Source organism: Mesoplodon densirostris, chromosome 5 (assembly GCF_025265405.1).
Source record: "Mesoplodon densirostris isolate mMesDen1 chromosome 5, mMesDen1 primary haplotype, whole genome shotgun sequence".
Classification (NCBI taxonomy): domain Eukaryota; kingdom Metazoa; phylum Chordata; class Mammalia; order Artiodactyla; family Ziphiidae; genus Mesoplodon; species Mesoplodon densirostris.
Window position 1 is genome coordinate 97,976,239 of NC_082665.1, and position 27,493 is coordinate 98,003,731.

The 27,493-nt window shown below is 35.7% G+C and overlaps 1 protein-coding gene across 9 annotated transcripts in view; it reads left to right on the forward strand.

Annotated features, from left to right (window-relative positions):
* NAALADL2 (N-acetylated alpha-linked acidic dipeptidase like 2) overlaps positions 1-27,493 on the forward strand; it is a 1,531,400-nt gene that overhangs the window by 625,558 nt on the left and 878,349 nt on the right. Inside the window, exon 1 of one of the 9 annotated variants that reach the window (XM_060100051.1) lies at positions 8,444-8,478. The exons of the other annotated variants lie outside the window; for them this stretch is intronic. The gene's annotated coding sequence lies outside the window, so the exon portion shown is untranslated. Of the gene's footprint in view, positions 1-8,443; positions 8,479-27,493 lie in introns of those variants that run through there. 9 annotated transcript variants of the gene reach the window in all.

A 27,493-nucleotide genomic window follows, 5' to 3' on the forward strand; every position in this document is an offset into this window, starting at 1 on the left:
CTGATGAGGTGTCTCTTCAAGTGAGTGAGAAAAACTTCAACAAATATAAAATGGCAATTGTATCAAATGACATGGGACACTAAGATAAGGGAATTGCCCAAGTCACAGAGATCAGGTGAGACTTCTTAAAGGAGGTGACACAGTGGCATTCATGGAGAAACCTCCATTCCTGCTGAAGATTTTTGTCTGTATAGATAAGTATGAGGATACAGCCTGCATAGAAAGATGTGTAAGGCATTGCTATTAAGAGACAAGAAAAATAAGAAATTAAAAAAATATATTATGTGTATTAGTTTTCCAGGGCTATTGAGAAAAAGCACCATAAACTTTGTGGCTTAAAACAACAGAAACTTATTCTACTGCAGTTCTGGAGACTAGTAATCTGAAATCAAGATGTCAGCAGGGAGCGGGTTTCATGCCTTTCCATTGGCGTTTGGTGCTGCTGGCAATCCTTGACATTCATGACACGTGACATGACACGTCATTCCAGTCTCTGCCTCCATCATCGCATGGCATTCTCCCTGTTTGTCTCTGTTTTTGTGTCCAGCTTTCCTTCACTTTATAGGACATCAGACTTTTAGATTATGGGCTCACCCTACTTCAGTATGACCTCATCGTAACTTGATTACATTTGCAAAGACTCTATTTCCAATAAGGTCACATTCACAGGCTCCGGGTGGATATGAATTGGGGTGTGTGTGTGTGTGTGTGTGTGTGTGTGTGTGTGTGTGTGTGAGAGAGAGAGAGAGAGAGAGAGAGAGAGAGAGACTATTCAGTAAACATATAACACACAAAATTGCAAAAAAAATAGCAGGTCTATGTCCAAATCTTTTATCTGGGTGGCATTGTAACTGAAAATAATCTTTGGTTTGGTGTTTGTGAATACTTGATTCTAACCATGTATATATTAAAGGCTGGCAGAATGATGTGAAGGTCCACAGAAGAGGAGGGGAAAAGATGTCCTGGGCATAAAATCAGAAGCAGTAATTCATTTAGTATTCATCTCTCCATGCCATTCCATATTTCTAAACATTCTTGACCCTTTGAAATATTACAACCAAAAAACAAAATAAACTATTTTTAGTAGGTAACAATGATAATTTTTTTGGAATAATTACCTCAAATACAGGTACACCAATATTACGTTTTGCTTGACACTTAAATTTCTGAATTTTATTAACATTGTATATTTTACTTATTCTACAAATTAAACTCTTCCATTCTTTTAGGTATTAACACACTTTAGTATATTAAAATTCAAATGACGAAGACCAATATGTAAGAGTACAGCAAAAAAATGAATGGTAATAGAGTCTAGTTAACCAAAATTTCTTCTATAAAGCGGTTGGAAATATCCCAAGATGTGGATCTGCTGATATAAAATTACAGGATTTCATCTGCAGAGAGATTATCTAGCTGTTCTATGATTAATACAAAAGAAAACAATGTGAATTTCCTTAACCAGACTGTGATTTCATTAACCTGAGTCAATTTCAGTTTAGAAATTGTCAAAGTTTTAATTAGGTTTAAAGACAGATTTTTAATATATCATTTTTCTAAGAAATATGTTCACAGTTTATAGAGCTTACAACATGTTTATTATCTGCTTAAGCTGTCAACTATTCTTTTCGTAGTTCCTTCATAATATTTATCACTTGTCAGTGTTAAGTACTACTTAAAAAATTGCTTTTGCACTAACCTCATCAGAGGTGGACAGACTGAACTGAAGGGTGATTCTTTGCCTATGTATGCTTCAGGGTTTAGAAAGCTATGTTTACATTATCCTATAATATTTACTGATTCTGGCAGTTTAGGGACAAAGTGAAAAGGCAGAGGAGAGAAAAAAAAACTAGAAAAAGAATGGCAAAAAAATGTGATGAGAAAATATATCTGAAACTGTATAATGTTCTTTTTAGTTAGTTTTTATCTCTCAAAAAAGGAAAACTTCTGTTAAGCATTTTTTTCCTAATGAACATGCACATCATTTGCTTAGGGAAAGTTGTTTGTGTTAGCTTTTCTGTTCTATTGTGTTGATGAATTGCAGGTTTTTCAGACCTCATACTTTCATCACATAATTTTCTGACTTCAATTACACTTCTCAGAATACAACAGGTAATGAGTAATGGAATTGTTCACAGGGCTTTTAAAAGTTACACTTAAGAAATGAGATAAAAACATATTATAGAATTTTCTACTAGAATATCTTGTATTCAGCTAGGTTGCAGATCAACTGAATTTTAAAAATCTTAACCTTTAAATTGCTCATATGCTATGACTTAAAAAATTTGTGAAAATATAGAGATGAAGTGATTTACTTCAAAATCTAATAATAAACCCATTGTGGATTGGTTGAGTAATCCAGACAAGAGGCAGTGTTATATGATTAACAGTAATATATTAAAAAAATATTCAAATAGAGCCACTTTCAGCTGACTATGTGCCCTGGGACAAAGAGAGGAGAATTAGAAAGGGGGGGACAGGTTCACCAAAGATGCAGTTGCCCATTGCACTAGAGTACACACCAAACAATTTTCTTTGTATTAAAGACTACTGAATTTTAAGAAAATCAGATGTATATTACCGTTTTTATACAATGTAAATTCTGTTGACCAACCTTTCTTTAATCAAATAGCTTGATTTACCTATATTCCCTGTCATCTTTTAAAACATACTGAGTTAAGGTTGGGGCACACTGAATGCTTTTGGAGTTGGCTACCTGGCTACTTCTGCTCCCTCCTCTTGAGTTGTATGCCTACCTTGCTGAAAACTAGTAGAGCTTTGATAATTGAGAGCTCATTCTAAAGCCTGTTTTATTTGTTGGTTTTCATTTGTACCCTCAAGCAATTATCTGCAATAATGTCAGACAGGTAAAGACCACTAATGCTTAAAGAAGAGAGTAAATGATTATAAAAATAGAAAAAAGAGAAAATGCTAAATTGAGAAAAGGGTAAAAAGACAAAAGAGGGGAAGATTAACCAAAAATCAAAGGGGAAAAGAAGGGATAAAACAAAAAAGATGGTGACGATTAGTGTAGATAACAGAACTGGTATGTTTAATCATGTTTCCTTGGATTAAGGTTATTTTCATGCTTTATACTTTGGCATCATTAAAGTTCTAGTCAATGTGAGTGACATTACCTGAAAATTCCCTTTATTCTTATTTCTAATCTATTCCAAAAGTAAATAACACCTGGTGTTGAAAATTACATCATTTGTTTTCTATAATAATAATAATAGCAAACATATATGTAGCACTAACTATATGGCAGGCATTATGCTTTGTACATGACACATATATTCATTCGATGCTTACAACCATCAACAAGGTGCTCTATTATCACCCCATTTTACAGATAAGGAAATGAAGGGAGCCAAACGCTGGGACGTATTTGCTGGAAACATATCCCTATCCCGCCAAACACATAAAAGTCATTTTGTAGGATTCAAATTGCAGATATGATCTAGTTAGATGTTATTTGTCTTCTAAGCAAAACACCTCATTTTACGCCTGAGGAAACTCAGGTTCAAAGAAGGAAAGGGACTTCCTCAAGGGCCTGCAATAGGTAGGCTTGCAAAGAGTGAATCTTGGGACTTCACTTAGATTTCCTGATGTGTAATCCAGTTGCCCTCCATCACTGAATTTTGGGGCAAGTCAACAGAATTTTAAACAAAACTTTGATACATCTTGACTTTCGTATTCAAATCAACATAACTATTATACATTTTCAGCTTATAAATTTTCATATGAATCCTGGGAATAATCTGCATGTTGGATCCGGGTCTGCTGAAATACTTAGAGGTAATCCAACATTTCAACACATGGGAGATTCAGTTTTTGGCTAGATTTTTTTCTATGTCTGAGAAAGCACAAAATTTTTTTTTAATTAAGAATCACCTCCACTCCAGGCAAAACTTATATGTTCATCTATTTGTATATGCACTTCAGAGCTAAATCCCTGCCTGCAATACTATTGTCAAATTGTATCTGTTTATGCTAGCAGCAATGAAGATGAATCATCTATTAGAAGGAAAACAATTTATCAACCTGTAGAAATACTGAACTTTTAGAAGAAAATCTAATATCTGTAGAGTTGATCCTGTCTGAGAAATACCAATTTAAAGATTGTAACTTTATGATGATTGTAAAAGGCCAAAACATTCAATTAAATTTTTAAACATAAAAGTGTAAACACAATTGTTGAAAAATTTACTACTCGTTTTTCAGCATTTAGGGAGCACATTCCCTATTTCCCTTACTTTGGAATTGAAGCAAAATAATATAGCTAAGAAGGCATCTACTCTATTTTGTATCAAGGATTTTAACATAAATTTAATATATTTTTCTCCCATCTACAGGTCTGGCCTTATAAAAGTTTTCCAAAATTAAGTTTACCTTATTAACATTAAAAAGCAGGCTAACAACAGTAGTTAGTAAGGAGAAAATTATATGTTTAAAAGGTAAATATTTTAAATTTTCTCTCCAAAGATTTATTTGTAGAATTGTCTTTTTATACTGCACTTGCTTTTCTTAAGGATTCTTGGCCTTGACAATTATTAGATTTATTTGAAATGTATTAAATTTTGTGTACTCCAATTTACTGAAGAAAGCATATTTCTTGCAATGCTTACTCTTAAATGCATCAGTTACTCGTAGAATAGCCCCCTAATTAGTACGACTGGTCATATTATTCCCTGATATTAAAACAGTATGGTAACTTTATCAAAATAGCAAGGAATTTAACTGTGGCTAAGACTTATTTATGGAATAATAAATACATATGGAAGTCAGGCTTCTGAATTGTTCCTGATAAGTACTTAGAGTACTGTTAACTAATTATGTCCTGGAAGTGCATGTCATGTTAACTAAGGCAGGCATTTGACACAGGCATTTTTCAATATTAAAATTATTAGCAAATTGTTATTTTTATATATAACCTTTTACTTTGTAGGTTTTATTAGATTTTGCAGGAGGATGCAAGAATACTTTCTCACTTCAGATGGAGAACTTCTCGGTTTTAAGTACCTTTCATTGGTGTGCCAGATAGGTAGATTTGAGAAACATAAAAAATAGCAAATTAGCTGTTAGCTCAGAAGTCAGCTTTCACCAGAGGATCTAGTACCTATTAAAAGAAATATAAATTACTTTTGCAGTTCACTGCCCTGCCCTACATCTAAAATATGTAATATACATAAACTTCAACTTGTAGCTCAGTTCAGTTCAACATGCATTTATTGACCAGCTCTTATGAACCAGGTTCTTTGTTAGGCTCTGGAGACAGGAGGAGAGAGAAGACATGATCCCTTCCCTTGAGAAGCATTCAGCTCATTAGGGGAAGGCAGATCAGTAAACATAGCATGGTACTACAATAGAAGTATTGGCAAGTCTATGCTCAGCCTGACTAGGCCGTAGGATCTTTTTGGAACTCTTGCTAAGATTCTATAGATCAAGAGTTGGCCACCATTTTCTATGAAGGGCCAGAGAGTAAATATTTTCAGCTTTGCCAGATATGCAAACTCCATCACACCCACTCCACTCTCCCATTGTAGCTCAAGAACGAGAACAGACATATACAGTATTTCAGGGAAAGAGCATGAGCCACTTCCAAACCTCTAGTGGAAATAATCTTGCTAGATTAGTACCTGCTGCTGGAGTAGTAATTTTAACCTGTGTATCCTTCCCACCACACTCACTTCCTTTATTCTTTTTCTTTCCTTTTTTTTTTTTTCTGTTTTCTTCTCATTCTTTTTTTCTTTCCTATCCTGAGTTGAAGCCTGACTCCATAATCATAATCAGTTATTCTTATAGTCTGGAAAACAAGGAGATTTCAGCCCCTTATTTCATGATAAGAACTCTCAATAATAATACCTAACATTTTAAAACTTCTTTGTATGCAGACCATGCTCAATTACGTTATAACTTGTTTAATCCTTAAAACTACCCTGTGAGGTAGGTATCATTTAAATTTTATATATAAGGAAAGTAAGCCATGGAGAGGCGAAGTGATTTGCTCAAGACTATGCAGCTGGCAGAAGATGGGAAACAATATGCTAATTGCACTGCATCACAGCCATGACTTTTAATACACTACAGCATGCATAGAAAACTCTAGTCCCATTTATGGAACCAATAGCTAGGGTGACCAACATCTTTGTCCCAGTTTGGCTGAGGCTCAGGGATTTCCCCAGATGGGAGACTTTCAGTGCCCAAACTGGGAAGGTCCCAGGCCAACCAGGACAATTTGATCACTCTCAATAAATAGCCCCAGCTTTGATTGCGGTGCCTCTTAAACTTGAATGTGCCTATGAATCGCTTGGAAATCTGGTTATCAGATTCTTGTTGAGTAGACAGGGACAGGGCCTTGGAATCTTCATTTCAACCCAGCTCCCAGGTGATGCTGATGCTGTTTATCTCTTTCTATGCTGAATAATGAAGTATCCTTGTCCAATCTCAAGGCTCACCCAGACCTTATCAATCAGAATCTGCCTTTTAACAAGATTCCCCAGGTGATTCACACATTCAGGTTTCAAGAGCTCAGTTCTAGTCCACCTCTGATTAGAGTAAGATAATCTTTACCTGTGTTGTTGCTGTTGTTATTTTTTTTCCTGATTTAAGTAAGCCTTCCTGAATACAACAAAACTCCTTTCACTAATCTGCCTTAGTTCACCTTTCTGGGAGTCCAGCCACCTTTTTTCTTGTACATTTACCTATTGGCTCATTCCTTATTTTTCCTAATACCCTGTAATGTTCTTGAACCCAATTATTTAAGCTCAACGTTGGATGTTTGTTTCTGTGGCTATTATTCCACAAAATGACCATTATTCCTCTTGAAAAAAATCAGATGTTCAGCATCAAAGGGGGCATTAAAGTTGTTTACTCTCAACTATAAAACTGCCCATCAGAATATAGTATGTATGACTGTGAAAATAGTAAATTACTGTCTCAAAATACTCCCCTGTGTCACCAGAAAAAAAAAAAAAAAAAGAATAAAATGAAATTTATTTACAGTAGGTGTTTCCTCCTGCCATCGTTTGAGTGTAATGGAAGGTTGTAAAATTAATACTGAAGGTTATTTCTATGTTTTTACTACATGTTAGGCAATCTTCTAGGTAATTTACATTTTATCATTTAATATTCATAATGACTCTATGAGGTAAGATACTCCTATTATCCCCAATTCTCAGTTGAAGCTACTGAGCAGAAAAACACTGATAACTTGTCCAAGATCAAAGAGCTAGTAAGTGGTCAAGTAAGGATTAGGGAGCAGGCCCAGTGAAAATGCTCTTGACACTACACTACATGCTGACTGTATTTCAGCTCCATGATTGTTTCTTCCATAGCACTGACCACAATTTATAATTATCTATTTTAATTTTCACTTTCAATCTGCCTTCTTCTCAAGATTTAACCTCCTTCTGAAAAGGGATCATGTTTGTTTGGCTCCCTATTATATTTCAAGTGCCTGGCACATAGTAGGTGTTCAGTAAATATTTGTTAAATGAGTGAATAAATGACAAAGTAATGTAAGATCAGTAGTCTACATACATATACAAAGTATAAAGAAGAGAGAAAGATTGTCAGCCTGGAGGAATTGGCATCTCCTAAAACACTCCAATCTGAGAAATGGTGTGACTTTGGAAGCTGGGTTGATGCTTTCACAGTATCTACTGGTCAAACTTCCATCTGAGACAATTACAAGTCTCCATGTTAATAGGAAGCTGGTAAAGGCTTTTCAAGAAGTTATATACATACATATGCATAAAATTTGGTGTATATATGTTTCATTTTATTTTAGGTTTAAGAAGTCAAAATACAGTCTTCTCTCATATTAGCTAGGGATTGTTTCCAGGACCCCTGTGGAAACCAAAATCTGCAGATGCTCAAGTCCCTTCTATAAAATAGCAAAGAACAGTTGGCCCTAGGTATCTGCAGGTTCTGCACTCAAGGTTGGCTGAAACCATAGATGCAGAACCTGGAACTACTGAGGGTCAACTGTAGTTAATTTTTGCTTTGCTTTAAAAGACATCTTTGGGCTTATTTGGAAATAATGCTGCTGCCATAAGGCATCTTCAGAACATTTAAAAATCATGCTTCCTAAGTTAATTTGGAAGATGTTGCAACAGCATTTGGCTTAAAGCAGTAAACTGAGTTTGCAGTACACCTTGAAACATCTATTGTGGTTAAGATGAGCTGTGTAATAGCCTTAAATACTTATTACTGCTCTGAAATTAAATCCTGTGTTTCCAGCTTGCCAGGTTCCCTGCTCATTATCGCCTCTTTATCTTTGTTCATTACTGTTCCCACCTGGAATGCCTCTCCCTTTGATTAGGCCTGTTTGAGATCTGAAGCTCTTTAGGGCCTACCCACAATCCCCCAGCACTGTGGAGCAGTCCGAGAGGACGCCAGCCACGCTGATCTCTGCCTCCTCTGCCCTCTGGTACTTTCATCTCTGCCACCACCTCTCGTGATTCGTTTTATGGGGTGAGTGGTCTTTCCTTATTCTTTTGTTGTTCGTTATGAGTAATTCTTGTCTCCATAACTAGATCATACTTTCCTGAATGCAGGGGCTGTATCTTATACATCCCAGAATCTTAACCAAACCTAGAACTAGACATATATCAGATATTCAGGAAATACTCCTTGAATGATTCACTTGATTTGAACATTGTCTAAAGTTGTGCATGTATGTGTCATTTCTCTTGGCGTTATGTGGAATGTTGTTTACCCCAGGGCTTTCCCAAATTATTTAAACCTGCTTCTAAACCCAAATACAGCTGGTGGAAGGCTTTTTTGTTTTGTTTCTTCATAGAACATAGTCTTTGTGATTGGGAGTCTGAGGTAGAAGGAAAGCAGAGAGAAAAATCATTTCATCTTCCTGCTAAGTGTACAGGATCCTTGGGGCTTTTAACAGCCACCTCTAAATCAGTTGAACAGATACTTTTACTAAAAGATGGGATGTAGTTTCTGAAATATTGAAAAGTTCCTTTGTCAAATTGTTATTACTGTTTGCATTTTACAGTCAACAAAACCCAAAACATATTTGTATATATTTTAATTAAGTCTTTTCTTTTTGGATGCTGTGAGCATATGACTTATATATTCTTATGTGTGTATAGCTTTCTGTGGATGAGTAAATTAGTTCCTTACAGGTTTTTTAAATTTTATTTTTGGCACAGTTAATCTCATCACTGTACAATTTCTATTTCAACTTAGTCACAATTATTAGAAAGATGATTAGTTTTATATATAACCCATTATCTTAGATATTAGATTTTAAAGGTAAATAGTCTTGGATACAAATTAAGCATTCAGTGATGCCTCTCCCCTCTCCCAAGTCTTACAGGTGCCTAGTTAATTTATTTTATAGTGTAAGAAATGTTACCCTAGGGGCCAGAAAAAAGATAGTGATATGTATGTAACCAATGGCACTGCTAGTAAATTTGGGCCAGTTTACAAGTTAACAAGTATCAGACTGAGAGTAAGTAGGTTGAAGTAAGTAGGTTGCTTTAGACCAGACTCGTTGGGAGAAATGAGGTGCTAAAAATACATTTACCTACTAGGTTTGCAGAGAACATATGACGCTAACCCAGTTGCAGAAAAATCTGGAAGAACAGGCACACAAGCTGTCTTCACCCTTCAGCTGATTAGAGTTAGGGAAGTCAGGTGAATATACTAATCCATTCCTGGATGAGGCCAAGAAGCAGTATCCAGCTGGTCATCATAAAGAAAATTCCTGGGGCTACAGAGTTTAGGTCTGGGATGAGATTTGGGAAACTTTGTTTTAGAAACAGTCCCCCCAAGAGATTCAGATTATCAGCTAAGCTTGAGAATTACTGATTTCCCAGACTACAGGAGGCTTGGTTCTAGGCCAATTTTGGAACCAGGAATTCAGGCAGTTTCTTAGACCGACTAAAAATCATGTGGGCTAACGATCTACCAGTGGCCCAGTCAAAACTGGATTCTGGTAGTGGTGGGAGCTTTGTGTGCCATTTGGAGGAGTTTGCGTTTTATGCTGTAGGGGAAAGGAAGCCACTCAACCTCCTAGGGTTCCTTCTAGTGCCATGCTGGTCAAGCCATCATTACTTACAGAGTCACTAGGAAATTATATTCTTACATTGCGCAAACTAAGTACTCTCAGCTTAGTAAAAACTGGTATAAAGGGAAAGGAGTTGTTTTTCTTTTTTTTTGTTTCTTTTTTTTTTTTTTTGCGTTACGAGGGCCTCTCACTGCTGTGGCCTCTCCCGTTGTGGAGCACAGGCTCCAGACGCGCAGGCCCAGCGGCCACGGCTCATGGGCCTAGCCGCTCCACGGCCTGTGGGATCTTCCCGGACCAGGGCACGAACCTGTGTGCCCTGCATCAGCAGGCAGACTCCCAACCACTGCGCCACCAGGGAAGCCCCAGGAAAATGATTTTTTTCGTTATTTATTTTTAAAAATAATTTTATTTATTTATTTATTTTTGGTTGCATTGGGTCTTCGTTGCTGTGTGGGCTTCTCTAGTTGTGAGTGGAGGCCACTCTTCATGGCGGTGCATGTGCTTTTTTTTTTTTTAAAGACACCAATTGTACTTGAACATGTTACTTTTTTTTTAATTAATTAATTTATTTATTTTTGGCTGTGTTTGGTCTTCATTTCTGTGCGAGGGCCTTCTCTAGTTGTGGTAAGCAGGGGCCACTCTTCATCATTATGCATGGGGCTCTCACTATCGTGGCCTCTCTTGTTGCAGAGCACAGGCTCCAGACACGCAGTCTCAGTAGTTGTGGCTCATGAGCCTAGTTGCTCCGTGGCATGTGAGATCTTCCCAGACCAGGGCTTGAACCCGTTTCCCCTGCATTAGCAGGAAGATTCTCAACCACTGCACCACCAGGGAAGCCCTGCATGTGCTTCTTATTGTGATGGCTTCTCTTGTTCCGGAGCATGGTCTCTAGGGTGCGGGCTTCAATAGTTGTGGCATGAGGGCTCAGTAGTTGTGGCTCACAGGTTCTAGAGCACAGGCTCAGTAGTTGTGGCACACGAGCTTAGTTGCTCTGTGGCATGTGGGATCTTCCCGGACCAGGACTTGGACCCGTGTCCCCCGCATTGACAGGGGGGTTCTTAACCACTGTGCCACCAGATAAGTCCCTTGTTGTTATTTTTTGAAAATAAGTGCTTTATTTTATCCTTAAATGTACTTATTTTGTTAAAAAAGGTAAGCCCAAACACAACATTTTTATGGTATTTTTCTAATATAAAAAAAATCAATCTAATGATGACCAAATGCTTATGCTAAATTTTGTCTGGAGCAGCAGTTCAAACTTTAGCTGCCTCAGAACCACCTGGAGAGCATATTAAAGCACATCTTGTTGGGCCTCAGTCCCAAAGTTTCTGACTGAGGATGGGGCGGGCATAGAACTTTCATTTCTGGTAATTCTCAGGTGTTGCTGATGTCACTGGTCCTAAGATCATACTTAGAGAACCACTGTCCTAGAGGGTAGAGTGAGAACTGAGGAGGTAATAATTTTCATTAGTGTTTTTCAAACTTAGTACATTTAGTACTTAATTTTTGTAAGAGTGTTACCCAACAGAAGAAAACTTCACATACTATCATGTATATTAAAATGCTAATTTGGTAATATATCACTATAAAAGAGAACCATGTTTTTTAATCCTAGTAAAGTAAAAACAGGGACCAAGTAGTATAGTCATTAGGCAGTAAGAGTATATGCTTATTTAACATAAATATTAGGTACAATGTAACTATTTTGGCTTTTCTAAAGAAAAACATTTTACTCTGTGTTCTTTAGAAGAAGTTAGTGATATCTACAGACTGTATTTTTGTTATCAATGCAAGAATCTATATACATGTATTTAAAAGGTTTTTTTAATTGAGAGAAATAATTTTTTAACAAATCTAGGAGTTTGTATAATAATTTTTGTAAAACCCTATTTTTTGCCATCAAAATTAGTTTTAAAAAGCTTAATGTTGAAAAGTTGTGCTTTTCTTTTAAATGATTGCATTTACAGATAATTTAAAAAAATATTGGAGTGTATTTGATTACAATGTTGTATTAGTTTCTGCTGTACAGCAAAGAGAATCAGTTATACATACACATATAGCCACTGTTTTTTAGATTATTTTCCCATATAGGTCATTACAGAGAATTGAGTAGAGTTCCCTGTGCTATACAGTATGTCCTTATTAGTTACCTATTTTATATATAATAGTGTGTTTATCTCGATCCCAGTCATCCAATTTATCCCCTCCCCTGTCCCCTGCTTACCCTCAGTAACCATAAGTTTGACTTCTACATACGTAATTCTATTTCTCTTTTGTAGATGAGTTCATTTGTACCTTTTTTTAAGATTCCACATATAAGCAATATCATATGATATTTGTCTTTATCTGACTTGCTTCACTTAATTTGATAATCCCTAGGTCCATCCATGTTGCTGCAAATGACATTATTTCATTCTTTTTTATGGCTGAGTAATATTCCATTGCATATATGTACCATATCTTCTTTATTCATCTGTCGATGGACATTTAGGTGGCTTCCATGTCCTGACTATTGTAAATAGTGCTGCAATGAACACTGGGGTGCATGTATCTTTTCGAATTATGGTTTTCTCCAGATATATGCCTAGGAGTGGGGATGCAGGATTATGTGTTAGCTCTATTTTTAGTTTTTAAGGAAACTCCATACTGTTCTCCACAATGGTTGTACCAATTTACATTCCCACCAACATTGTAGGCAGGTTCCTTTTTCTCCACATCACAGATGTAATTTGAGATTGTCTGAAAGTAGCTTTGGTCTTCCACAAAAATTTTAGATAAAGAGTACTTTTTAAATTCTATTTTTCTCAATCTGGGATGAATAACTTGTGCAGGCTATAAAGATGAAATTATAATTCTTTAATTGTTGACTATGGTCAAACTTATTAAATATCGTATCTTTACACTGTCAGGACATTTAGTACTCCTAATGTCTTAGCAGTTTGTGATAGACTCATGCAACTTAAAATATACATATTTAGAAGTTATATATTTTTAAATACAAAGAATGATAGAGTTAATTAAAGTATAAAGGGCTATTTACTAGTACAGCCATGAAAAGATTAACAGCATCTGCACTGATGTTGAGTAACATGTGTTTATATTATTATACTTTAATTTTCTTAAATGATAAATGAAAGAGATAGATTATCACCCGGTAGTCTCAAAATACTTTCTCATTTATTTATTCATTGATGCGAGAATTCAACAGCAGTATCGATTAACTAATCTTCTAAATGCAAAATCTGGATCTTGTTAACAACATAAATAATATTTCTTGATTTTTATTTTTATGCAAAATTTACTTATTGGTTTCATATCCAAATGATGTATTTACCAAATATTGTATAACAGAAAGAAGGAAAACAAAATGTTGATAAAATAGTGCTTAAGAAATTGATTTTATTTGCTAAAATGTTTCTTGGCTGCCTTTGAGTTTAATCACACACAGTGAGTATGTTTAGTGGATGAGAGTTTAAACCCCTCCAAAGGTAAAGGGCAGAGATTAGAATCGGCACATTTACAGTTGAGGAATGGATCTTGACTAACCCCATAGAGAATTTTAGTTCAGTCTTATGTAACACATGGTTTTAACCTGGCCAACAGTGTTGCTTTTAATTTTTAATCCCTTCAGAAAAACTAAGGGAAGTGATGGAGGGATACCATTGGCTATCTGTAGTCCAAATAAGTAAAATGTTAGACAACAGCCATATCGTCTAAAACTATTTAGCTTTATTTTTATTTACTCAAAGTCAATTATGCCACATCTTCCAAAGGGATAAGTGCACAGTGGGGAATATTTTGAAGAGAGAACATTACTATCTAAGAGCCTTAAAGCACTTGATCTTCATTTGGCATCTACAGTCTGTTCTGTAACTTGCTCTGGAATCACCATCTTGCTTCTGTGTTATTGCTTCAAAACATTTGTTTTAGCAGCAGAATTCTCTTAATGTAGCTTTAAGTCGTGCCATTTTCTGTCTGAACTTAAGGAATGCTTATCTCAAAGGATAGAAATGGAGAAACACAATGGCTTTGTTTGTGAAGTAATTGATTCACCAGCTTTCATCAAATAGTTCTTAGCCAGCTGAAGAAAAGGGAAACCAGTTTTGCCAATGAGATCTTGCTGCCTAGTGGATTTTAATTGAATGATTTGGTGTGTCCCTTAGCAGACTTTACCCAAGCTGTCTATTCTATGCTTAGCAATACCTTGTCTAGAATAATAAAATCTGGTGTCATAAAGTAAGAATGTTCTTTCAGCACAGGATAGTTCAAGGCTCTCAGATGTCACTAAATTGTGCATCTCCCACTGGGTTCCCACAAATGACCTACTTGTTTACCAACTTTAAAAATTATAAACAAGTACATTATATGTTTGGTGTAGAGTGATAGAGATTACCTCCTTTTAAAAATATATAGGTACTGTAACTTCAGAACTACCAGATTTTAACTTCCTACTGAAATGTCTTGGCTCTTGAGATTTGCACTATTTCTTGATTTTACTGTATAACATACGTCTCATTCTTTCAGGTACTGGCTTATTTTTCTTTTATTCATAGGGTGCCCATGGAGGGGGGGTTCCATAATTGTATATTACCCTCTTCCCTTGGCCATAGTTTATGGGCCCAAACGTGGGCTTCTAATATAATCTTACAGTCTGAGGCAGTAAAGAGAGACCAATTCTTTTTTTTGTTTGTTTTTTTCAGTTGCCTTTAACCTTTAATTTTGTACGGGTTAAAAAAATCTTCCTATTTTCAGTTAAACATAAAGACCTTTTCCTTTTCTTTTTGAAATTTATTTTTTATACAGCAGGTTCTTATTAGTTATCCATTTTATACACATCAGTGTATACATGTCAATCCCAATCTCCCAATTCATGACACCATCACCTCCCACCCCTGCCGCTTTACCCCTTGGTGTCCATACGTTTTTTTCTCTACATCTGTGTCTCAATTTCTGCCCTGCAAACTAGTTCATCAGTACCATTTTTCTAGGTTCCACATATATGTGTTAATATACGATATATGTTTTTCTCTTTCTGACTTACTTCACTCTGTATGACACTCTCTATATCCATCCACGTCAAGAGAGACCAATTCTGATTATCCCAGATTTTACAGCCTGAGGGATTTTCTCATTGGCTCAGTTATTTGTCAATGGACTACTTCCCATGTAAAAACTCACTCTCAGCAGGTCTGTTTTCCATTGATTTTATACATATCTAATGTGTAGAAAGAGAGGAGAACAAAACCAACCTGTAGATAAGCAGAGAAGAGAGCTGAAGAATCTTGATGCTATTCAAGTTTGTAGCTCAAGCAGTGCTTGAAACCTTAGTGCACTCTGGCCTATGGTTCAGCTTGATGGTTTGACATAACCCAGTATCATTCTACAAGTTTTTCCATTTTGCTTTTTCAAGTCTGAATTGGCCACAAGATGGGTACAGCAGAGGTCCTGAGGTACAGTGGGTGCTAAGAGAATGTGGTCTAACAGGCTTAGGATACAGTGCGGATATCTGTCCTTCCTAGCATTCTCTCAGAAGACTACACTGTTTAGATACTGTAAGACTATGCTTTGTGGACCAATGTGTTTATTAAAGATTATTATTTTCTTAAAACAAAGTAACATACCTGGAAAATAAAAGTACAGAAAAACAGAAAAATCTATCCTTACGGTCAATATGAAGGTTATCAGATACATCGTAAAAGACTATTCCTTAGAAAAAGAACAGGAACAAGAATGTACAGCAATGTCAGTAAGATTAATGAACATACTTTGTCTAGAACATACTGAGTGTACTCAAGCAAAGATCCTTATATAGGAAACAGTGGACAGACTGTGGCTAATATATTTTGAGGCATTGTGAGTTAATTCAGAAATATTTATTCCTGAATAAACATTTTGTATAGTCATTATTTTAGTAAACTATTTTTTCTTCATAATTAATGTGTTATGACCATTATCTTTCTATCCTTCTAGAAGATTGAAAGCCAAATCTGGCCCATAACCTTTTTTTGTAAATGTTTTTTGGAACAAAGCCATACCCATTCATTTAGTATTGTCCATGGCTGCTTTCACACTGTAACAGCAGAATTGAGCAATTGTGAAAGAACATATCACATATGCCCTGCAAAGCCTCAAGTATACTATCTGGCTACATATAGAGAAATTCTGTTGATCCCTGTTTTAAAAATTATTTTCCTGTTTCGTGTAAGAAAATTGGTTTTAATTTCCATTGTTTTGAAATATATTTAATGTTTCAGGAATAAAACCACTGTATAAATTTAAAAACAGATGCATTTTGTATCTCTTTTGTCCAGTACATCCTGTGTGTACCAACTTGTTTGATGGCTCAGTACTTATGATAGCTCTCCTGATTGAGTCTTCCATTTGGAAAAAGTTCTCAGAATTTGAACCACATTCCTGAATGTTTTCTAACTTTCTAGTCCCTTCAGAAAGGGTCCTTCTTATATACAATTCTCCTGGTTGTATATAGCTCTTCAGGAGCAGCAGAGGTCTTCCTAAATCTCTTCCTCTCACCTATGTGGATTTCCACTCCTTAGGTTTTGATCAGTCTTGAGAACTACCCTAAGATTAAGCCTTTTCACAAGTTTGAGACATAGCAGGGTTGAGGACTTAATCCCATGATACTGAAGGTTCATGCATTGTATCAGCTCTGGGTGGCACATACTAAGAAAATTGGATAAGAAACTGACATATAAGTTAAAATCTCACCTCTGACATTTACCAGAGTGCTACTAGGTAAAGTTATTTCATTTTTACAGTAACCCACAAGGCTCTACATAGAAACATACATGAATATGTGTGCAATGACAGGAGTCCATACTATGCCTTCTCACCTCATCTATGATTCTCTCCCTTCTTGCTATTCCTCACAGGTCCAGTTTGCTCTCAATTTTTGCCCATTATACTCTTTCTCTCTGGAATGCATTCTCCTAGAAACCTGGGTGGTTTATTCTCTCATATCCATGATGCCTTCCCTTGAAACTATATTGAGAATTGTGCAACGCCTTGCAATACACACATTCCATATCCAATGTTGCTATTTCTTTTCTTTAGCACTTAGCATTGATGTTAAATATATTTTACTGCTCCATTTTGTCTACTAGAAATTAGCCCTTTTGCGTTTCAGAAATTTTTGATTGTTTCCTGTATTCCTAGTACTTAGAATGGAAGGTTTTCTTAAAATATAGGTTGAACAAATGAATAAATGATATAAACTATTTGGAAGTGAATGAATGACACATGATTTGGAAACGATGCAGATGATATAAGTTAAATGTATGTAAATTATAAAAGAGCAGATTTCTGTTGCAGTGTATTGCACACATTTTAAAGTTACTTGCTTTTTCCAGGATTAGTAAACATTTCTGTACTACTAGAGTAGCTCGCCAGAATAAAAATAGCCAACAACTCTATTCTTCAGTATTAGGGTCAAATACTGACTCTAACCATTTATGTTCTTAGAGCACTGAAATCTCCAATTAAACTTAAAATCCATAATACCTACAGTAAGGAAATATACAAGTCATTTTGCACATTTATTCTCCCTCCCTCTGTTCCTCTTTCCCAGCCTTTTTGCTTCCATTAGGGGCCTGGATCTCTTATATTCTATAGAGCTTAGGAATTCTACCTTCAGATTTCAAAGACTGATTTTTGTTTTTATTTATACTTTATTAATCATGTACATTAGATTTTTTCAATAAAAAGTATGTCGAATAAGCGAACACTCTAATTACAAAATAAACCAATTGCATATCATCTCACGGAAGCACAGACTTATAAAGGTCATAATTTGGCACAAAGAAAACAATTAAAAAATCCTATTACATTTTGAGACTAGGCTTTAAAACACACCATTTGGTGAACTTAACACTTTGGTATCGTGTTCAACTTCACTGTTTACTATGTGAAATGAAACCATGATAACAATATTTGAGGGAGTTTTTCAGAATTTTTCTATTAATCAATGTATGTGTGTGAATGCATTTTAAAGCTCTTAAAAGAACACAAGAAGCCTATTCCAAATAAAAGTATTTAAACTTTAGAGGAAAGCTTCTCTTGCCATTAGAGCAGTGCATTAAACTGTTGCTGCTCAAATGGTGATCCTCACGTCACACGTTAGCATTGATTTTTGTTAGCTTCTTTGTCTGAGACCTGATAAAGCATACAGATGTTTAATTTTAGGAAGCACTTATGGTATATCTAGTCATCACAGCTTAGGTACTAAGAAACGTGCCTTTTCCTGCCTTACTGAAATCATATTAAGAAGTATGTGTTTTCAGAAAACAGAAGAATGATAAGTCAATTAGTTTTATGGTGGCAGTTAAAAGTCAACTTAGATATAAATTTCCACTTTTTTTGGTTGACATATGTTAAACTCTAATTTGGCTAGTTAAATAGTATTGTCAACTTCTTTTGAAGAAAAGCTTATTTACATTACTATTTAAGGTATTAATTTTGTCAAATATTTGGTAAAAATTTATTAAAAGTTTTATAAGGGTTAAAAGCTTTTAAAAAATTATCCCAATACCGTATGTCAAGTGATAACTTTTAAAAGACCTATCATAAATCATACAGTTAAGTTTAGTTTTTAATTTTGTTGACAGTAGTTTTTGTTGATTAATTTTGGTGGAACTCATCTACATTGGGGAAAAAAAAAACTGATATTCTGATTAGTATAATATTCACCTGAAAAATTCCTTTAACATTTTCAGTTAAGCAGAAGCAAAGATTATAACATGTATTATACATTTTAATAAGAACAAATTATACTATTTGTCACTCATTCTATCATTCACTAAATATACATTTAGTACTTATTAAATGCAAGTTTAATTTAGAAATATTTGTGTGGCATTTCAGGAATTTTTAGGAAAAAAATTAAAACTTGCTTATACATTCAAATTTTTTTCCAAAGTTTTATCAAGAGGACTTGATAAAAGTATAATTTCAGTTAAAATCAATTGAAATAATTAATAGATGCCAGGAACTTTAAAATATTAAGTTTTTAATTTTTTCATAGAAAATATAACAAGTACATTGGTTTAGTTAGACCTTTTCCACAAAATCCAACTTTGGCTATATATCACATGCATTTGGAAATTTAAAAAAATTTAAAGAATGCAAAGTATTAGGAGTTTATACTATATATATATATATATATATATATATATATATATGTATATATATATATATATATATATGTATATATATATATATATTTTTTTTTTTTTAATATGGCAAGTGTTATGCGTTGTGTCCCCCACAAAAGACACATTGAAATCCTAACATACAGTACTTGTCAATGTGACCTTACTTGGAGAGAGACCCTTTGCAGATGTAATCAAGTTAAAATGAGGTCAGACTAGATTAGGGTGGACCCAAAGTCCAGTGACTCATGTCCTTATAAGAAGCCATGTGAAGACACAGACATGTGATGTCACATCACATGTGATATGTGGGAGAAGACCATGTGAAGATGGAAACAGACATAGAAGGGTGGTTCTTAAGGCCAAGAAAAGTCAGGGATTTCTGGCCACCAACAGAAGCTAGGGGAGAGTCATGGAACAAGTTCTCCCTCAGATCTCCCAGGAAGAAACAACCCCGCTAACTCCTTGATATTCAGATTTCTTGCCTCCAGAAGTATGAGAGAATAAATTTTGTTTTAAGACACCCAATTTGTGGTCATTTGTTATGACAGTCCCTAGAAGTTAAAACAGTGACTCTAATTTGTCCACAAAATCCCCTTATAATCAATTAAAGAAGCTCATTGAATTTATATTGGAAATCACAAAAGACATAAACATATAGCTCCCATTTCAGGAAATTTAGCCATAAATGATGATTATAAAATTAATAGCTCTCTCCCACCCCCCGCCCAATGTCAATAACACTTAGGACTAGGTACTGCTGCATAGGACAGGAAACCAAATAACAATAAATTCACCAGAATAGAAATTTTACTTACTGAAGTCCAGAGGTAGGCAGGAAGACAGGCGTTGGTGTGATGCTCTGTCTTGTGCTGTGGCATGTCTCACATGGATTTGATTCTGGGTCAAGATCATTGATTGAGCTTCAGCCATTACACACACATTTGTCATTGGAAGAAAGCAGGTGCGGGTCACACCAGTCACACCCCCTCCCTTTACTAATACTTCTCAGAAGCCACACATTACACTTCTGTTCCTATCCTGTAAGACAGATGTTAGTCACATGGCCACAGTTTGCTGCTAGGTAGGCTGGTAGCCTTTTTTCCCAGTGGCTATGTGCCTAGCTGAAAATCAGGGGTCCTAATACTAATAAAGGAGAGGAAAACGGATATGGGGAAATCAGTTTCCACCACATCCAAGTATACAAAAATGAAACAAACCCTCTTATAGCACAACTTTAATAAAAAATCAATTTTCATATGAGATAGCAGTTGAAATTAAAGCAAGTCACAAAGTGAAATGGACCACCCACAACCAGAACTCTCAATTCTACCATATAAGTATCTCAGGGGTCTTTCTACTTCTTTCTGTCTCTATTGATGACATTTTTCACCTAGGCCACTGTAATAACATCCTCGTAATTAGTTGCCTGCTTCTCTACTCTTGTAACTTGCAATGTATTTTCACCCTTTATTGATTTTTAATATCATAAAGATGATGTCTGAGATATTAGACGTGTCTTACAAAGTCCTGTGGGAACTTCTTACCTCCCATCTTCATGTTCTACCACTTTTCGTTGTGTTCCCTATGCTTCAGTCATCCTAGGTTGTCTTCTGTTCCTTCATTGTTGACTAGTCTCTTAAGTCTTCATCACTGTACCCATTTTTCCCACTGCCTGGATTATTCATATCTACCATCTTTACCTAGACAACTTCGACTCATTCTTGAAACCTCAGCCTAAAATTTGCGTTCTTAGGGTACGCTTCCTGAGCTTGCTTTTTTTCGGCTCAGTAATCTCCCTGTATATATGTACTCCTTGCTCTTTTTTTTAAAATTACCAATCTCATTTAGAATTCTTTGTTTAATACCTGTCTCCCCCCTAGAGAAGGACAGCTTTTGTTGACTCCTTTATCCCCAATGCCTAATATAGGGTCTGGGGTATATTAATAGTAAGAGCTTGCTAATTGTCTATTAGGGTAAAAATATTCAATTTTATAAGAGCAGATCATAAATATCTATAACATTTTAGTAAATATTCTGTATACTTATTATTGTTCATTGCTCTTCCAGACTCTAGCATGATTTTAGGCCTGTAGTAGTATTATTTGACTACTTTCTGAATGAATAGAATTGCAAAGCTTTTTAAAAACATTAACCAAAAATAGCTGCTTCTTCTGTATGGTAGGCATGGTGCTAGAAAGCTAGACATACACTAGTGAATAAAACAAGCATTGATCTCATCTTCATAGAACATTCATTCTTGGATAAATTATTTATATATCTAACAATATAAGGACTTTAGTAATAGAACATGGTGTATCTGTATAGTAGAATATTCTGTGCCCTATTAAAACAATGTGACAGAAAGATATCTTTGGGCCAGGAAAGGTATATTGCTAAGTGGAACAAAATTCTAGTTACAAAACTACATGCACTAAGATTCTAGTTTTGTATGAGAGTCTATCTGGATTAAGCCCACAATACTAACAGTGGTTTCCAAGATATCATTAAAAGTGGTTATTGCTGAGGTTTCCTTTTGTCTTCCTGAAATGTGCTTTTTTTTTTTTTTTTTTTTTTTTTTTTTTGTGGTACGTGGGCCTCTCACTGTTGCGGCCTCTCCCATTGTGGAGCACAGACTCCGGACGCACAGGCTCAGTGGCCATGGCTCATGGGCCCAGCCACTCCGCGGCATGTGGGATCTTCCTGGACTGGGGCACGAACCTGTGTCCCCTGCATAGGCAGGCGGACTCCCAACCACTGCACCACCAGGGAAGCCCTGTGCTTATTTTTTTTTTAATATATAGAAATTTCATTAAAGTAGATTTTTTTAGTGTCATTAGACTTTTGTTTTTCAACAATTAAATGCTACCTTTGATATGAAAAAGACAAATAGCTATTTTGTATGAATGGTCATATGAATCATAAGGCAGATATGTTTCTTGAACAGAGTCTTCTAGTTGGAGAACCATAACCATTTACCCCATAGAATGGATATGGCAGGAATAAAAACTTAATGATTTTGAATAACTTACCTTAATTTACACAGCAATAAAACTTACACCCTATATCCTATGGAACTGATCTGTGACTTGGTGGGACTAAACTAAGTAAAATAGCCAGCCACTTAATAACTGTTTCGTTGTGAGCATCACACTAAATAGTTAATGTATTCTGTTGCTAATCCTCAAAACCATCCTGCAAGGTGGATGCAGGTAACTTGCCCAAGGTTACTCACTAAGTGACAGACCAGGGATTTGAATCTGTCCGACCAATTCTGGCACAGCGTGGATGTCAGCAGGAAGAGGGAAAGGTCATGCACTTGTCTGCATACAAGGAATCCTCCTTCCTGGAACCTTATTTTGTTGACAGTGTGTCCTAGTTTATCCCCCAAAGTTCTCAGGAGTTAGCAGGCCTATTTTTATATGATTGGTATTATATGTTTTCCTGAAAATACTCTCACCTAAATAAGATGATTTCCAAGCCCTGAAACAAGACTCAAACTAAGAACAGAAATACAACAGTCTCTTCCCAGAATAATTTTATCTTTTAACGTTCTTTTTTTCCCACCTTGGGTAATGTCCAATTATCACTAAATAATATTTCCAACTGCTATTTTTTGGCACTAAAGCAGTTTTATATTCTCTGCTTCAGAATAAAGAAAAGAAAAGTCAGGTTAGCATATTAGCCAGCCCCTTCCGTCTTCCCTGGGTGGTTTTTGAGACACATGTGCATTCCTTAGGTTTCATGGCTTTGGCTACCAAGCAGAGCTGCTGAAGTTCATTACTGTAGGAAATCAGAGTGGCAAGTATATGAAAGGTGGTCTTGCAACACCATCCCTCACTTGTTTCAGGTCTTATAAAACCTGTCAAAAATGATATCAGCATCCAGCGCAGTCATGCCACCTTCTGGTAAGAGGTCTCTATGTTTATATTCAAAATTATCAATCATTCTAAATACTGACTAAAGCTTGTCTTTTAGTACCAGTATTTCCATTTGCAGTAAAGATGTACAGGGAGGACTCCTCCATGTTCACAGCTCTACATCACTGTCAAAATTAGTATATAAAGCATCCATCAAATATACACACAAGGTGAACTGGGCATGCCTTTACAAAGTTTTGTATATTTGTAATTTTACTAGGCTTTTTCAGATACCTCTAGAAGCAAGCACAGTGACAGGTGCCAGGCCACTTTTCATGAGTGAAATACAAAAAGTAATAGGATGTAGCTAGGAATTTTGTTACTGTGTCTGTCCAGAGGTTTAAGTTCTTAATTTTTGAATTGCACTAGAAATGTTTATAAATGGCTGAAGTACTTTCTTCTTGTTTTCAGACATGGGAAATATAACAGGATGTTCATAAACAGATGTAAATTACTTATTGGTTGATGACCTATTGAAAATGGAGAATTAAGTAAACTATTAAGTACACACATACCTTAATGACTATGAAAGTAATTTATCAACTGGTGTATATTTTTACTACTATATATTTCGTAGCATTCAACTTATAAAAAGTGAAAGGTGTCACACTTCTGTGTGGCCTTCTCTGTATATGAGATAACTAATTCCTCATATTTAAGAGCCAGAACACTCCAAAAGAACATGACAAATTTACAGAGCTTTACAGACAATGTACCAGTGTTTTATACCCATTGGTATAGTTAGCCTTACATAGGAAAATGGCTGCATAAAGGTGGGCCACTGAAACTTAGGAATCTTCATGGAGGTTCATCTCTTTTGACAAGCGTTCACACCAAAGCATTTAACATTTTTCTGCCTATTCATCTTCTGGAAGGAGGCAATCTCCTGAGTTCCTTTTATATTTTGTGAAATATCATAGTTTAACTAAGGAACCAACATAATCTCCATCATTGCTGATGATTACTGTATAGCATAATATTACATCATTTCTGCTATCGTGATTTATATATTTAATATTCACATAAATTATGTGGCCTACACTACTGTTTATTGAACTGCATCAGGTTGCCTCTCAGGGTGTTGATGTAAAACTTCCCACAGGCCATCTTTTTTCCATTTATAGTACTGAGCACAGCATTTTCCTTGCATGTGGTAGATGTTCAATGTATCGAATGACTAAGACAATTATGATCCACTAGGAAAATAATTGAGAAAACAATTCTGTGTACTCATTTTTACTTATCATCAACCACTGTGTATTCATCTATCTACTCATAGTGGAACTACAACAATACAAAGTATTTTTTGGTTTCATTGCTCATAAGCTTCAGCTAGACATGATTTTGGCAGATTCTCATCAGTAATATAATACAGAACATTGAACATGCACTCATTCTTGTTCCCAGGAAACTAATTGAATCATTAAGTTAGAGCCATTAGAAAACTGGCCAAATGGTATGAACTTAAGTTATGAGCTTATCAGTGATCTAATTTCATTTCACTTATTTTCAGCTCCTTCTCCCCTTCTGTTTCCCCTGTGGAACTATGGAAGAAGTTGCAGAGCATAACTACATCCTACTTAAAAATGACATTAATCTGGACTCCCTGAATCTATAGATGGAAGGAGGTAGAGTCCATTCTGCAGCATCAAATATTACTCAGTTTATTTATAATGTTTGTTTGTTATGTGGCTTTTATTAGTCATCTCCAAAATTTACATGCCTGATAACTTCCTCAGTGTCAGCCTGAGACATCTGTAGGGAGAACCTTTAAGGGTACACCATAGGGAAAAACAAAGGAGCTTGTTTTTCAGTCCAGAAAATATGTGACCTCCACGAGACCAGGGACCAGATCTCTCCTGTTTCTTGACTGAATCACAGAGTCCATCACAGTATATTATACATAATAAGCAGTCAGTTCACATAGATGAGTGAATGGATGAATGAATGAATGTTGGAAATTCATATACTCTATTGGGGCATGCACAGTACTTAGCATTCAGGGACCTTGTTCTTCCATAGGGCCCGGCATTAATCTTACCAACTTTCCAAAGTTATGATTTACATTACTGTATAATATATGAAGGATTGGTAGGTCTTGGCTCTTGCTAATTTCAAGGAAAAGCCAGAAGTTACTTCTCAGTTGTTCAACACTAACGTTACTGTTTATAATAAGATTTGTGAAGAATTTTCTTAACACGAAAGGAATGCTTAATCTTTATGTCTGTGAATTTCAAGCTGATCTATCTTCAGTGCTTTAATCATAGAACTCCATGTAATTGCATTTAATCATACTTAAAAATAAGTCATTCTCTAGATTCACTTATTCTCTCCTAATTCCAAATTGGTTCCTTTTCCTGATGGACCTGATTTCCTTTGTGGCACTACCATTCTACCCAGCCCCAGGCTAAAGCCCTCAGTATATTTCTAGTACCTCTGGAACCATCATTGTTTAGGCAATTGAACGTTTGTTCCTGAACTATTGAAGTAGTGTCCTAACGGGCCTTCCTTGTTTTAAGTTTATCTGTAACAACATAGACTGTATGTGTAACTGCTGGATTATTATCTCAAAAATATCACTCTCATGCTGCCACTTCCCAGTTCAGACCTGCAAAGACTTTTCAGCCCTTAGGGTGAATAACCAAACTACCTGCATTTATAATCCATTAGAGTGGGCCCTGGTTTCTCTTCCCTTGTTTCTCATTCTCACTCTCTCCACATGGCCTCTGCCTCTGGGGTTCCTGGCCAGGGCTGCCTACCCCCAGCAAAGACATTAGCACCTGTGGGCAATGTGGTTTGCAAAAACATATTCAGTATTATAATACATTTTGTCTTTGAGGGGGGAAACACTATCATTTTCAAAATACTGACTATAGAACATAAAACTTGACAGAATTTTCTTGGTTGGTAGGATAAAACAGAAGAGCAGGAGACAAACCTTCCTACATTTTCTTAAAAATCAGTGGGAAGATGATGTATCAGAATCTGCAGCAAGTGAAAGAAATTTATGATCAAAAGAAAAAGTTGGGAAGCAGTTGCTGTTCATTGGACATGCCCAATACATTCATTTATTCCTTCATCCATTCTTTTTTTCCTTCACAGGACTGTAAACTCATTAAGCAGGGACCATGTCTCTTTAGTTAAACCCTGTGTTCCCAGTGCCTGGTGCAAAGTATTCATGTTCAATAAATACTCATGAACAAATTTTGTTGAACTAACAAAATACACAATACTATGCTATGTCTTGAGTACCCAAAGATAACAAAGTATCCAGCTATAACCCTCAAATAGCTCACAAGGTATTAGGGACAACACTATAGTAGGAATAATTAAAAATCAATGTGAGTGCTATAATAAAGAATTCAGTGGTCTCAGTCTTTCCCCTCAAGTGTTTCATATTGAACTTGTAGACAAATAAAACTGCCAAGTCTTTTCCATATAATCTTATTTTCAATTGCAGTCCTTAGAATTCAGCCCTTCTTGCCTGCAAAACGGCCTTCTGTGCCTTCTTGCATGTTGCATTGCTCTTTAATAGGTGTGTTTGGGGGAGGGGGAATTACTTATATTTCTGTATGTACACCTCATTTTTTAGATTAGGTTGTACATTTCTTGAAAGCCACAACTATTGATATTTGTCATAATTTGTGTCTCAGGCGATATGTGGAAGATAACCTTGCTCATAGGTATTTGATCATTGTTTTCTAATGGATAGATTCAATGCAGTAAAATCCATAGACTGCAAAATATGTGTTGCATTTGAAGAACTTGGATATTATAAGGATACTAATAAATACCTTGTAACTATTAATAGAATGCTCCTGGATTTGGGGGCTATAGGTTCTAATAGAGAAATTTTAAGGACCTTAATAGACTACCTGATTTCAGAGAATAGAGCATTGGATAATTATCTGAAAAATGGGTTCCAATTTTGGCTCAGATAACAAAACTACAATGTAACATATGCTATGTCATCAATGTCTTTTCAAATGTGCCTCTCATCCAAGTCCATAATATTTAGACAGAAAGGATGGTGTAATTAGAGGTTACGAACATTGCTGCTCCCTCTAACCATGGCTGGTTAACTCAGTTAAAGCATAAAGTTAATAAGTCCAGGGTCAAGAGATTAATACCCTTTGTCGTTCAGTTACATTTCATTCTGTTTCTGGCCAGAGATTAAACACCAAGTCCTAGCCTGCCAACTCTCAAAGGCATGCTTTGGCCAAGGGAGATTGCCTGGGAATATTTTGATGGATCAGCAGAAATCAGTCTTACTAGGCAAAAGCAGCTCAAAGCACATATTCCACTAGCATCATCTTAAATGATCCATTCAAAATTTGTGGGGTGCCTACCTTGGGTCCAACTCTACTAGACCCTGG